Source organism: Globicephala melas, chromosome 9 (genome assembly GCF_963455315.2).
Source record: "Globicephala melas chromosome 9, mGloMel1.2, whole genome shotgun sequence".
In the NCBI taxonomy this organism is placed as follows: Eukaryota; Metazoa; Chordata; class Mammalia; order Artiodactyla; family Delphinidae; genus Globicephala; species Globicephala melas.
In genome coordinates, this window is record NC_083322.1 from 20,096,078 (window position 1) to 20,110,717 (window position 14,640).

The following is a 14,640-nucleotide window of genomic DNA, read 5'->3' on the forward strand; positions in this document are numbered from 1 at the left end:
TCTGCTTGGGTTCTCGTCTCAGTGAGTTGGTGCTGGCCCCATAGGGTGCCCTCCTTGTTGGAATAAAAGCCTTTCCAAGACTCTAGGCAGTAGGTCCTGTTTTCTGTTGGCTGATAATCATACTTGAGTCTTTTCCCTGGGAAATATTGATGACTCCGTGTGGAGGTCCTGCTTGTTTTAATTGGGCTTCCCTTGGAATTCACTGGACATTGTGTGATTCACATGGATAAAGTGGCGCTGCCTGATCTGAGACTGAAGTTTGATGGCTGCTCTTCTCTTGGCTGTATTTGTGGGTGTTCGCTGGATGGTCAAGGGGAAGTGCTCTCTGCAAATCTAGGGACTGTGCCTGTTCTCCCATCCTACTGTGTGACAGCCCATTTCAGCACTTGTTTTTTTCTTTAGAGTGTACGTCTCTGTGGAACAGGCAGTGGGGCTGGATGGGGAGAGGTGGGGAGCAGAGGGTGTGGGGGTTGGGAATGTGCGTGGAACAGTTACATGCATAGCAGCTGGAAGAAGAAACGTGTTGGGGAAACGCCGTGGCACGCTGCAAGGGTGATGCAGGCAACATGCCACGTGTCTGGGATTGCCCACCTCATCGTAGTGTGCTGCCTTCTGTGTCAAGTTAACAAACAATTTAACCGTCATCCACATAGCTTTAAGAATTACATTTTATGGTCCGCCTTCTGTGAAGAATATATTAAACACAATTGAATGTTTTCTTGCCGCCTTGATCTTCTCGTTTAGATTATTACTCACATGTTGAACGGGGTTCGCGGACGCCCGGGGAAGATGCTGGGAGGTGTAGGTGTGTTGTGTTTGATCGCTGTAGCCTTCCCGGCTCTTCTTCTAGCGTACCGTGTCACTCAGCACTTCCAGATGCTGCCAGGAAGTACTGGTCCACATCAGCGCCTTTCTTCCTCCCTCAGTCTGCGGCTTCCAGCTTTCAGTGAGCTAGGAAATCAGATAACCAAGCTTGCTGAAATTGTGTCTGATAAGCCTCAGTATAAATCGAGGAGGGAAGTCCACGGGCTGTAGAGCAGGGACCGCGGGGACGTTTCCGTTAGCTGCTCAGATGACTTCATTCTTCACTAAGAGTCAAGGAATTTGATTTGCTGGCAAAGCGAAGTCTGAATACCGAAAGCCTTCCCACATGCAGTTCACACAGTGAAATGTCTTGACCTGCTTTGCTTGCCCTGATGGGTGAATAAGTCCTGTTGAGGGTAAATACGTAAGAAGGAAATTTGGGGTGCTTTAGCTCTTGTCTCTACGGAGCGCAATCTCAGTACAAGGGAGAGGTGACTTCCTGCAGTGTGCTGAAACATGCCCACCCCCTAAACTTCCTACCAGGTGCAGAGGATCCTTCACTTTCTGGCCAGACCGAGTAGACCCTGTAGGTTTTTTTTTTTTCCCTGCTATTGTCTGAGCAGGTTGGTATATGGTGTCAGTGAAATAAACTTTGAAAATTCAGTGCACACAACAGAACAGAAAGTTGTTTTCTCTTGGCGACGGCGGGGAAGATGTTTCTTGGCCGTGGCTGCATCGTAAACCCAAGACGGTCGACTGGCAAATGTGTGCTCTTGGTCAGAGGGTGGACAGAGGCTCATGGGGGCTGGCTCCCTCTCCCCTGTGGAAGCCGGCCTCCTGATGGGAGGTGAGAGTGCAGCCCATCTCCATGAGTGTGGGCTGAGGACACCTCCGGGAGCTTGGGCAGGCCAAGTGCACACAGACATCCCTCATGGGGCAGGCTGTGGGCAAAGCCTTGCCTTGAAGTGTCCCCAGAGGTCAGCCAGGCCAGCAATGACAGGCAACCCCTGAGCGGGAGCCTTGGGACTTTATAAACCGTGGGCTGGCCTTTCTCAGCTTTTACTTCGCGGGGGTGGGAGGGCTTATATAAGAACAGTTCTGTTTCAGCCATCTGGGACATTACATTTAATTTCCAGAACTATAGTGGGACTGGTGAAGCATAAACATTTGAGAGGTAAGACCAGAGGGTCACGTGGGGGCGGAATGAGCCAGTGGCCCTCCCGGGGAAAGCCAGGCCATCAGGGCAGCCAAACTTTCTGCTCCACGAGCTCTGAGCGGGAGCCTTTTTAATAGTTTAGCTGAAGCTCAGCTACCCTCCTGCAGACTCAGCACAGCTGGCCCAGGGGGACAGTCTGAGTTGGTAAAGGAAAGCCGGGCCGCCGAGTCTGTTGTTTGAAATAATAAAAAGCGAAACTGGCCAGTTTATTTATTTTTTCTAAACAATAGAATTTCCCAGCACCCTTGCTCGCTGAGCACCACTCCCCTTTCCTTGTAATAACTCTGCCTTGCTTTTCCAAGAGGTTATCAGGACCCCATTCACCTTTTGGGCAGAGGCCCAGCCATGAAAAGCTCTGGGACTGCAGGAGGACTTAGCAGGAAGTTTTGTGAGCTGCTGCAACCAGGGGGCGAGAATAATGGAAATCACACTGTCGCCGTAATTACAGAGCTGGTTTCTCTGAGCCCTGTAATAATCTCCCGTGTGTATCAAGGGCCTCGCGGAAGTTCTCTGCAAAATGACAAGGGACTCAAGGTGGGAAGGCTGGGTGGGAGGGGGTTGGGAGGTTTGCTAAGAGTAAGGGAGTTTACTGTGAGTTTCAGGGGTCCAGGAGCTAGACTGTAGCTATCCATGGGCTGCCTTCAAAATTACTGCCTTTTCATTTTGTTTGAAAGGTGTGGGTCCCCATCGTTTGCGACCTTGTCTCTGATGACCATAATTTCACTCCTTTAGTGCACACATCACTTGAGGCAGGGGGAAAGGAGGTGAGGAAAGTACCAATTTGGACGTCTTATTTTTTCTGATGTGTGTGTGCCGCAGCTGGCATTGGCATCCTTTTCCATGGGCTGTTAAGAAATGTGGCACATAAATGCTCCAGTCATCAGGAGGTGCCTAGGAAGTTAGGAATAAGTCACAGACTATTGCAATTTCAACTATAGGGAAAACTCTTAAGGCAAACACCATCCTGATTTGCTTTAAGATGTCCGTTTAAATCTGGAAAACTTTGAACCGGCTTGGGCTAACGAGGTCAGTGTTGCCTCAGAAGGACGAGACCTCTTTGCTTGAATATTCCAGCCAGAAGTTCACCCTGCTTTCTCTGTCTCTGTTACATTTTTACCACTAAGTGATCATATTTTATGGCTGCTGTTCAGCAGTGAATTACTGCCTGACGTTAGGGGGAGAATAATGTTCATTGTGAACCAAAACATCATAAACTTCTACTTGAGGTGTGCTTGCTCCTTTCATTTTGTGATTGCGTCTTTCCTGGGTGTTTGGTTAGGTTGAACTGCTCACACGAAGGGGCAGAACACTTGATGGATGTTGGTTAAGCGGAACCCTGGCTGGCCCTGCTAGTGGCTTGTCGTAGGATGCGCGTGTGTGCACATGTGAGCACACACATGGGCAAACCATGCCATACCAGCCCCTCTGGATAGGAATTGGGTGTGTGTCAGCATGGAGGGTCAACAGCAGTAGATGACACAAAGTCATTCTTCTTGGGACTTGTCATGCAGATTAATTCAGTCTTCCTAATTTTTTTCTCTTGAGCCTCTTTGAATTATTTTTACGTTATGTTTTATTTTATTTTATTTAAATATAGTGGATTTACAGTGTTGTGTTAGCTTCAGGTGTACAGCAAAGTGATTCAGTTATACATATCTATCTATCTTTTCTTTTTTCAGATTCTTTTCCCTTACAGATTATTACAAAACATTGAGCGTAGTTCCCTGTGCTATGCCAGTAAGTAGCTCCTTATTGGTTATCTATTTTATATATAGACGTATGTATACACTAATCTCAAACTCTTAATTTATTCCTCCCCCGCCTTTCCCCTTTGGTAATAATAAGTTGTCTATGTCTGTGGGTCTATTTCTGTTTTGTATATAAGTTCATTTGTATCCTATTTTTAAAAGATTCCACACATAAGTGATACATATGATATTTGTCTTTCTCTGTCTGAGCCTGTTTGAAATGGATCTGCTCATGTTCTGTAGGCCCTGACTGTGGGTCCAGAAAGGCAACCAGCCAGAGGTGGAGGGAGACCCACCTGAAGCTGTGTCGTTCTGAACATAAGTTCTCAGGAATGGGTGCTGTGTGTATGTGTCTCTGTAATGCTTGAGTCACAGAGCAATACCAGATCAGAGATGCGTGGCCCCTGCCCTGCAACGTCCTCAGTGTATCTGAGAATTCTCCTTAACATTCACCTGGAAATTTAAATCAACTTTAACTAAAAAGAAATTCATGCCCCATAAGGCTCTCCAGATGGCTGGAGGCATCACAAAATCCAATAGAGATACAGCTGGAACTCCAACTTGCCCAGGGCCCTGCCATCAGAGCAGAGGCCGAGTGTACCTGGTGTAGGGTTTGGTCAGTTTGCTCTGACATGTTAGGAGTTTCTCAAACCAGAGCTGCTGGCCAGTTTGCATGTGTTTAGATACCCAAGCAGAAGAGAAATATGGAAGAATCAATGCTGGACAATTTCCATTATGGGAGGAGTCCATCAAAGCTTCTTTTTCTTTTCTTTTTTTTTTTTTTTTTGATTATTTTCATCGTGTTCTATTTTGCATTTCCCACCCCTGGTTTTGCAAGTAGTAAGCCTGTATAGATCTTAACCTGTGAGTTAAGTGAGTTAAGCCTCAGCTGAGGCTGAGGGTGTCGTAGACAGAAGAGCACAGCAGATGTTCCAGGGGGCCCCCCTCCTTCCTCTGACTTCACATCTGAGCAGGGACAGAGAGACAGCTGTTGGGTCCTCAGTCCTTCAAGCCTGGGGATCCTGGGACTGGCCTTCAGACCAGCTTCACCTTGTGCCTACCCGTCCACATCTCACGGTCCTCCTCCCACCTCGTTTCAATCTCCTCCGCTAGGTCGTAGGCCTTTTTGTCCGTGTTGTACCCAGGAGATACGGAAACCAGCTAAGCTTGACAGTATCCTCTTGGGTATATCTTATATTCTTGAACAATGTCAAGCCCTCACTCAACCATCCTTTTTGCGTAAATGTGTCCTCACTGGCACTATTTTCTTATCCTATCCTACTTTTCACTACTTGGCCCTGAGGCTCACCCACTGTCCCTGCAGGTCCCTGGTAGGGATCCCAAGTGGTCACCAGTGCTGACCTGAGTGGGGTTGGGGTGGTGTCCTCCCAATTCCACATCTGCTGCAGACCCTCCCAAGGCAGTTCGATGCCAAGAGCTGGGGCTTAGACTCATTCTCCTCCTGGTGTCCTCTTGAGACACACTTTGAGATCCCCAGAAAATGCTACCCTGGGAACATTTGTCATCCTATTTTCCAAACGATCATTGCTACTGCACATGATTTAAGGAGATGGTTTTAGGTGAGCTTTGCCAGTTCAAGATTAATTGATACATGTGTGCCATTTTTTTTTGAATCATATATGCGTGTGTATATATATATATACATTTGTGTAGAATGATCCTGATCATAAATTAAAACGCAGACATGAAAATTGAAGAAGGTGCTGCAGGAACACCCCAAATCATAGAGCGCACTCAGTCAGCTGATGCTCAAATGCCAGACGCGCTGGAGGAATTCATCCAGTCACACATGCGACTGAAGTAAAATATTGTGCTTTACAAGAACGTATCATTAAAATGAAAACTAGCGGCATATCAGGAGTCTGGCCATGTAACCAAGACAACAAATATGGGAAAGGATAAAAGACATGATGTACCAGAGGAAGAGGGAGGAAGCAGAAAGCAAGAGGAGGAGGTGGGCCCCCAGCTGTAAATGGTCCCCTCACTGTTGGGCTCATAGCTGATAGACTCTGGATGGGAAGAGAATAGAATCCAGATGGTGATACCAGTGGCAGCTCTCAGCAAGGACAGGACCACAGATGGGGAAGGCAGTGGTAGCCAGATTGACTCAGAGCCCACCAGCTGAAGCTCTGATTAGGGGTCTTCTTATAGTTCCTACTTGTTCTCAAGTGACTTCCTGTGAATGTGGCCACTGGGCTTACTTCCTGGTGGTGTCCTGGTGCTCTTTCCGGCAGCTTTGGTTTCTCATAGAGACGTTCACAGTGACTTCTAAAAGAGCTCCTCGAGTCTCCTGCATTCACTCCATGCCTTCTATCCTGTCCCCAGGGGACACAAATGTATTGGTTATGGATTGATGTGTAACAGATGACTCTGAAACCTAGAGGCTTAAAACAACACTTACCTCACAGGGTCTGTGGGGCAGGATTCCAGGCCCGGCTTAGCTAGGTCCTCTGGCTCAGGGTTGCGCACAGACTATAGTCAAGGTGTTGGCTGGGGCAGCCACCATCTCCAGGCTCAAGGACGGACTGGGAGAGGATCCTCTTCCAAGATCAAGCACGTGGCAGTACAAGGCCTCAGGTCCTCACTGGAGACATCAGTCCCTTGCCATGTGGGCCTCTCCGTCGTGACGGCCGCTCGCACCACATGGCAGCTGACAGAGAGAGAACCAAGAGACGGCGAGCATGATGACAGCCAGTCTTCTTGCTAATTTCAGAAGTGTCATCCTATCACTTTTGCATCATCCTGTTCACTAGAAGCTAGTCACATGGTCCAGCCCACACTCAGGGGAGGGGCGTCCACAAAGCAGGAATACCAGGAGGCAGGGGTCATTGAGGTCATCTTAGAGGCTGCCTGCCACACGAGGGCTTTGTTTCTGGACCATCAGGGATACCGGAACCAATATTTTTAAAGTTCAAGTTGAGTTTTAGTGATATAGGAAGGGGCACAGCTCTGCTCAGGAGCCAAAGTGGCCCCAGCACTGAATCCTGACTGCTGGCTCCCAGACGTTTTGGTTGACATAGTAGAGAACACAGAGGATGAGCAGGAAGGAGCGAAGTGGCCTGCCACTCCCACAGGGCCAGAGAGGGCGCCGCACCATCCTCAGCAGGAGGTCTGGGAGCACGCGGGGACCGTCCTGGGGGCTCTGCTGATCTTATGGAAACAGTGGTGGTTTATAAGGGTGGATGAGAGAGACTTACGTTTCAAGTCGGGAACTGATGAGAGCTCTGTGTGCATGGAGAATCCATGCCTCCTGACTGATCTCTTTGAAGTATCACCTATTTAGGAAAGGGTCATTTTCCTGTGAATTAGAGCTGGCAGGAAAGACGATGAGAAGGGAACTCTTCTCTTGTTGCAGAGCACGGGCTCTAGGCACGTGGGCTTCAGTAGTTGTGGCTCGCGGGCTCTAGAGTGCAGGCTTTGTAGTTGTGGCACGTGGGCTCAGTAGTTGTGGCTCACGGGCTCTAGAGCACAGGCTCAGTAGCTGTGGCACATGGGCTTAGTTGCTCCGCAGCATGTGGGATCTTCCCAGACCAGGGATCAAACCCATGTCCCCTGCATTGGCAGGTGGATTCTTAACTACTGCGCCACCAAGGAAGTCCCGCCCCTCACATTTTGAGTCACAAGGGTCCCGGCTAAATTGAAATACTAAGGAAGAGGCTCCCACCTGAGAGACTGTGGGGTTCCCATCTACACAGCAGCTCTCGCATCACCAACCTCCCTCCAAGGACAACTTCCCTCCGAAGGGGCAATTATGCTGGAGCCCATCCCGCAGCAGAGCGGGCAGTGGCCTTGGGGAAGGGCCCGAAGTTTTCCGGGAAACAAGCTGTGCTTTTCCACTTACCACTGACCTGCCACCCAGGACTCATTTGGGGTGTTTGTCTTTGGGGTTCTCACTAGAATTCTCTCTCCGAACAGCCTGTGGGACTGTGTGTAGTGGTTCTTGATTCCTTTCCCTGTTGCTGCTCGGCCAACATCCCTGTCTTTTCTCATTTGCTAGACAGCTGCAAACTGAGTCATATCCCATAACTGCTTAGCAAGTCCTCTGCAGCTGAGGACCTAACTATACCATCTCCTTGGACCCCTGGTCATTTTAGCACCTACCTCCACCAGCCCCTCCAACCTTCCTTTTCTTTCTAAATGCCGGTCTCCTCCACCCGAGCCTCCTGGCTTTTCTCTGTCCTGGACCTACTCACCCCACATTTACTCTCTCAGCTCTTAACCTTTGCTGCCTGTCGCTGTGCAGCATTGGACTCTTAACACAGGCAGGTCCACTCTCAGATGTTATCTTGACCAATTACCCCGGATGACTGTGGGGTAGTAAGTCACGAGGCAGCTCTGGCGCCATGATTTCTTTATAGATTTGGTGGCTTGAGGGACACTGTGATCAGTTGGTTTACTCTGTTGACCTGCTTTGCCCTGTTGGTGCCCGTGTGAGTCTCATTAGGAAAAGTGGGCCAACGAGTGGATCCATGAGCAGTGGGTGTTGGCTCAGGGGTCCTCCCCCCTCCACAGGCTCTCCCTTCCTTAGGACCACTCTCTGGCATCCCCAGTGCCTCCCTCATCCTAGTTTTTCTGCTGGGACCTCCTTTGAGTCCCCTTCCAGAAGGTTCCTCCCCCCTCTCCCCCAAGGCTCCAGAGGCCTTGGAAGCAAGCAGGGTGGAAGGGAAGACATACAGGAAGAGGCTCCCCCATTCCGCTCTCGCCAGGGAGATGGACTGTCTTTCTGCTTAACCACTCACTTCTCCCACCAGATTGAGAGTGTGCCGGGGCTGGGGGAGCCGAACTTGAGAGTGCCCTCAATGAATGGTTGGACTTGAGAGACCAGAACGATGCTGAAGCCACCTTATGACCCGCTCTCATCACTGCATCCACAAGCTACACCAAATCTTGCTGCTTTCCAGGTCTTCCCAGTGGGAATCTCAGTTGCCAAGTGTTGTTTCAGGCAGGATTATACCTAAGATCACATGGGTATCTTACAGGCTTGGTGGTTTCTGATAACAGTGAAGGTGGTTAGAGATGTTTGGTTCATTCTTAAAGATCTGTGAGTGGATAAATTCTTTAACTTGGTCCTTCTGCTAACTTGCCAGCATTCCCCGCAGTGTTCACTCAGCTCCTTCCCTTTCGTCCTACCTTCCCCAAAAGAGCACAGCATTTATCCATGCTTTTCTACCAGATACAGGATCCCTTTACAGATATTTTCCATGATGGGTGCACAGGCTTTTGAGAAGTTGTATGTACTTATAACCATATTTTAAATGCTTTAGATGAGCATGCATAGAATGTCTTATATAATCTTTATGATTAAAGCTCTTCTGGGTCTTCCCCCAGACATACCAGGCTCGGGAGAGGAAATTAACATTTTAAACCTCATTCACAGAATCCATCTTTCTTAGATCCCATGAGGTTTAATCAGGCAAGATCAGCTGAGGCCCTGTATGGACCTGAACTTGCACGCTGTTGGCCTCAAGTGCCGCTGTGGCAGCTGGGGTGCTAGACTCCTCCATGAGCTGGGCAGGGTCAAGGCCACCTTGATGCAGGTAGACTGACTGCTTCATTGCCTCAACTAGGTTGTGGGCTTCTTAACCCGATGGAAAGGTCACGGGCTTAAGAGATACGAGTTCATCAAAGGAACCAATAAATCCTTTTCTAAACTGAAGAATCCTTTTCTAAAATTAATAGCCTCCGAATGTATCTATTTTACCAACTTGAGTTTTTATTCAGTCACATTTTGATTACCCAGAAATCATAGGCAATAGAAGGTTTCAAAATCTGAGACTTCTTCCTGAGAGGAATTTGTTCATTTTCTTCACATAAAAAATACATTTATTAACACATCTGGATCTTTCCCCCAGCGTGTCTAAGCCTTTTCCAGTTAGAGATAGGTGCCCAGCACAGCGCTTTCCTGAAGGTAACAAACGCTAAGTAAAAAATGTATTTGAAGATTGACTCTTGGGTCTAAGGGTCTTATAGTACGTGTGTGTGTGTGTGTGTGTGTGTGTGTGTGTGTGTATGTGTGTGTGTGTGTGTAAGTGTAGGTGTATCAGCTAGCTTAGGCTAAGTCATGCTGCAGTAACAAATGACCCCCAGATTTAAGTGGCTACAGCAACAGCATGAGCTCGTTTCCAGCTCATGTCCATGTCCACTCTGGTTTGGCAGCAGCTATGCTCTATGTCATTTATTTGGGACAGACGCTGAAGACATGCCAATCTCCTTCCTGGCAGAAGGAAAAGAGAGATGGCTGTTAATGCTGCTGCTTGGAAGTGGCACATGTCATTGTCCCTCACATTTTATTGGCTAAGCCAAAGGGAATGGTGTGGAGAGTGTATCCTCGCCACAGGAAGAGGCCTGGTGCGTATATGTGTAGGGAGGTGGGAGGGAGGGGCAGAGAATATTTTGTCAATAATACAGTTTACTCTAAGGATTCTTATTGTGAACATCGCACTGAATCCAGACATATCGACTTGGCCCATCCATAATGTGTTAGGTGTTTCTTGAGTTAATGAGCACATGGTGTCTTCTTACTTAATATTGGAGAAGAGGTATGAAAAATACAGGCTATGGCTGATTTTATGTCATCAAGCCCAGACATAGTGTTGGAGATTTTTTAAAAAATGAAATCCTCTATCAGCTTGTTTTCCTGTGATTTGCTTTTTCTTCTGAAACTGAAATTAGAATTGTTCAGATCGTTCCATTTGTTAGGCTCTGGATGTTTGTGTTTCCCTGCATCCAGTTTTCCTACAGAGTGAGGGTACTTTTCTACTTAAATACAAAGATTAGATTGTGTTCAGCAGATGTCTCTTGGGATAATTAAATTATCCAAATTTGTTACATCATTTCTCTTAACTACAATTAAATGGAGCCTTCCAAATGAATTTTCCCCATTTCTTCCAAATTAATTTAACCCCCCAAAATTCTCCTACTTCCCCTCTGAATTCTGCTTTTCTGACTGTGAATTCCAAAACATTCACCCTGGACATAGGCAGGACCCCTGGCCCTTGAAATTCATCCTCCAGGCAAGAAACCCAATCTGGGAATTCCGGTTCCAAAGCTGACTACTGACTCAGGACCAGCTCACAGACCTCCTTGTCAGGGTTCCCCGCCATCTGCTCCTCTCTGGAAAAGGCAGAAGTGCAGAGCTGGAATCCTGAATGGAGGAAGCCGTCCTGCAGATTGGTTTGAAAAACATTGATTTTTAGCCCTCAACCTCATTCTGTAGATTGCCAGTTTTTTGGCTGACATGTCTTAAATTTACATCACATTGATGATGTCTGAGGAGTCATTGAGCATCCATAACTGGGTAAAATGATATGTATTTTCCTGGCTGAGCTAGTGACAGCGATTGGAAGGGCCTTGGCAATCACAGAAAGCAGTTGCCCTGCTGCAGCTATGCTAGGAGGAGCCCTCTGATCCTTTCCAAGCTCGTCACCTTCTATTTTCAGGTGGGTAAGAGATATACCCACATATGCGTGACTGTGAGCCCTCTCCCACATGTGCATATACATTCATGTCATAAACATGCACATGTACTTAATCCCATGCATGCTGATGTGTGCACACACACTTAGGATCCAGACCCTTCTCTTTTAAAAAAAAATTTTTTATTGAATTACAGTTGATTTACAGTGTTGTGCTAATTTCTGCTGTACAGCACAGTGACTCAGTTATACACATATATACGTTCTTTTTCTTATATTTTTTTCCATTATGGTCTATCCCAGGAGATTGGCTACAGTTCCCTGTACTACACAGTAGGACCTTATTGTTTATCGATTCTAAATGTAATACTTTGCATCGACTAACCCCAAACTCCCAGTCCATCCCACTCCCTAACCCCCCGGCCCACCCACCTGGCAACCGCAAGTCTCTATGTCTGTGAGTCTGTTTTTGTTTTGTAGGTACTTTCCTCTGTGCCATAGTTCAGATTCCAGACCCTTCTCTTTGCGCTCAAGCCCGGGGCTGGTCCTCCCTGGGATCTGCTCTCTTGGACTGAGCCCCACCCACCTCCCTCACGTTCTCTCTGGGAAATTAGCAGCACGCCATCTAATCAGTTTACCTCTGACTCGCCCACTTTGGCTTCGAGATGATGACAGAGTGGAGCTATTTAGCTATCAAATGCTGTGACTATCGCCCAGATGGACAGCGCCTCAAATATCAGAGTGGTTTCATTCTCCCGTGTGTGTGTGTGTGTGTGTGTGTGTGTGTGTGTGTGTGTGTGTGTGTGTGTGTGTGTGTGTGTGTGTGTGTGTGTGTGTGTTTGGGGGATGGGTGGGTAATGAGTCTCCCAGTTGCTTTTTGAAGTGCTTCATGCATCTGCCTTTAATTTTAATGCCTCTTGCCTGCTGACCTCGCTTCCCGGCAGCCAGCCCCAGCCTAAGTGTGATTCCCATAATTAGCTTAGTGATAATTTAATCTCCATGCTTTAAATCTGATTGTTTTTGAGGGACTTGGGTCTGAGGACAGGGGAAAGGGGAACTTTGCTCCTTGTTTGACCTTTGTTTTTGTCTGGACTCTTTCTCTGACCAGGGCAGGATCAGAGGGAAATAGCTGGGTTGGGTGAGGGGACACAGGGAGAGAGAGGCTCATGGCATTGTGGGTAGATTCTAGAAGGGAAGCTAAAACAAAACTCTCTCTTCATTCCCTTTCTTATAAGGGGTCCCCTTTCTTTGTCCTCATTTCTCCCCAGAATATGAAGGCATGTGAGTGAGGGTGCACAAATGCTTTAAGATGCTTTGGTGAGGAGTAGCTTGGAAATGAAAAAGTGATAAAGTCCCTCCGTGGTCATGGCAGCCATCCTCTTAAGCCAGAGGAAGGCGAGAAGCGGCAAAAGGTGCCATTGGATGCTACCCTACTGCTTCCCTCGTTCGCTCCCAGGCATCCCCACAGGCTTTGTGCCCAAGCATCTGCCCAGGTCTGTATCAGGGGTTGGCCATGCCTCTTAACTGCTAAAACCAGACCGGCACGTCACATGAAGAGTTGGAAGCGACAGCTGGGAAATCTCGGCTTTGTTGCTGGCTGCACTCCTGGTTTTGGACAAGTTGTTTGCCTACACATGTTTCACCGTTTGAGCAACTAGCATATTAGTGTATGCACCCTCCATCTCTCGTAGGAATGAGCTGAGGATAATAGCACTTCACATCTGGAGAGCAGTCCTTGATTCAGTAGGACGAAAAAACAAGTAGAAAAGATGGTGAGGATCAAATGATTTTCTGTGCTTGGTAAACTTCTAAGGAGAGTCTTCAAACTCCATGGATGTCACTCATGTGAACCCAGGCGTGGTAGAAGAGCAGAGGGTAGAAGATCTCCAGGGGAACCTCGGAGGCTCCAAATAGATGCACTAACCAGTCCTTGTGGGATTTAATTGTGTGTGTGTGTGTGTGTGTGTCTGGTGTGTGTGTGCACATATACGCTCAAGATCTCTTTGGAAGAACTTCAGGAAGCCACCCCTGGCTCCTCCCTGGGCTGCTACTACACTGAAGTGCTGTAACGGGCGGGGTGCCTAATGTGGGTGAGGGAAGGGGGCACAGGGCATGCTCAGATCTGAAAAGCTTGGGATTCCTCCTACCACCTCCTGCAGCCTGGAAACAAGGTATTTGATTTATGAGCTAACTTTTAATTAAAAGAACAGCAGGAAAAAAATCTCATTTTTCCTCTACAGGATAAATGGTTCACAGTCTGAACTAATTTTGTTTCTTCTCCGAACGCCCCAGTGCTGTAGGGACGTGTGCCTATGTGTGTGTGTGTGTGCATACGTGTGTGTGATGGGATGCTGGCGCGGTGCTCTGGGTCAGACCCTCTCTAAGGATTCTTTGCTCCTGCGGCGGACCCTGTCTCTACCCTCTGGGTCTTGCTATGTAGCCCCAACGCCGGCTTCTTGCCCTGTATCACAGTTTCTCTTTGCAGCTTTTTCTGACGTCTTTACTTGAAGAGATGCTGTCAGTTCCATTTTAAATTGCTTGTAGAACTTTCCTTCCTTCAGCCACAATGGTTGTCTATGCTGTGTTTGGCAGAAGGAATTTTGTTTTGGTGGTCACCCCGAATTCTCAGTATGTTTTGATTTATTTCTCTGACAGACCCTCATTACATCCCATTGGCACTTCCCAATATGGAATTTATCAGACTCACAGCCCTTCTTCTCTGGGAGTTGATGGTCTCTAATATGACTAAATCCGACATGGAACTCACCTCTGGTGGGTTTGGATATAAACCTGGCCTTTCTTATCTGACAACTTTTATTTTCTATCACTATCCATCACCTTTAGCAGTGTGAGAGGGACCACTGTCTTCTGTGTGTCCTACCTTCCAGAAGTACCAACGTTTATTTGATATTTAGAAATGTATTTCTTTCTATTTGCGAGGTATCCAGACCATTCTCTTAGAATTTTCATACCTCCCTTCATCAGGAAGGACCGTGGAGCCCTGTCCCGTGGCTGCAGAAGCAGGAGCCAGGGGTCCTCATCCCAGACAAAGGGCCTGCCCACCACTGCCCTCCTGGGACTTTTGGGGCAGCATTGGAGAGGAGCCACTGTGGCTTCTCTGCTCTTGAGGGAGAATCTGCCTGAGAAACACACTGAAAAACCTCAGGAGAACGGACCAGCGGAAGTCCCCAGCTAAGATAAGCTAGGAAACCAACTGGGGGACCACAGAGAGGGAGAAATTTGGGTTTGCCCTCAGTGACAGATTCTCATCCTTCTGCTGCTGGCTCACTTCGAGGGACACGGGACAGTCATCCCTGCACCCCCTGCCCCACCTGGCCCTTTGCAGGGCTTTGGTCTTATTTGCAGCAAACAACAGAGGGAATGAGCTCCAGCCCTCCCCCACCTTCTGCCGCTGCTGCATTTATAAATCCCCTAT

At 47.9% G+C, this 14,640-nt stretch overlaps 1 protein-coding gene across 4 annotated transcripts in view; it reads left to right on the plus strand.

Moving 5' to 3' along the window:
* PLXNA4 (plexin A4) overlaps positions 1 to 14,640 on the plus strand; it is a 608,317-nt gene that overhangs the window by 252,268 nt on the left and 341,409 nt on the right. The gene's annotated exons all lie outside the window — the stretch shown is intronic.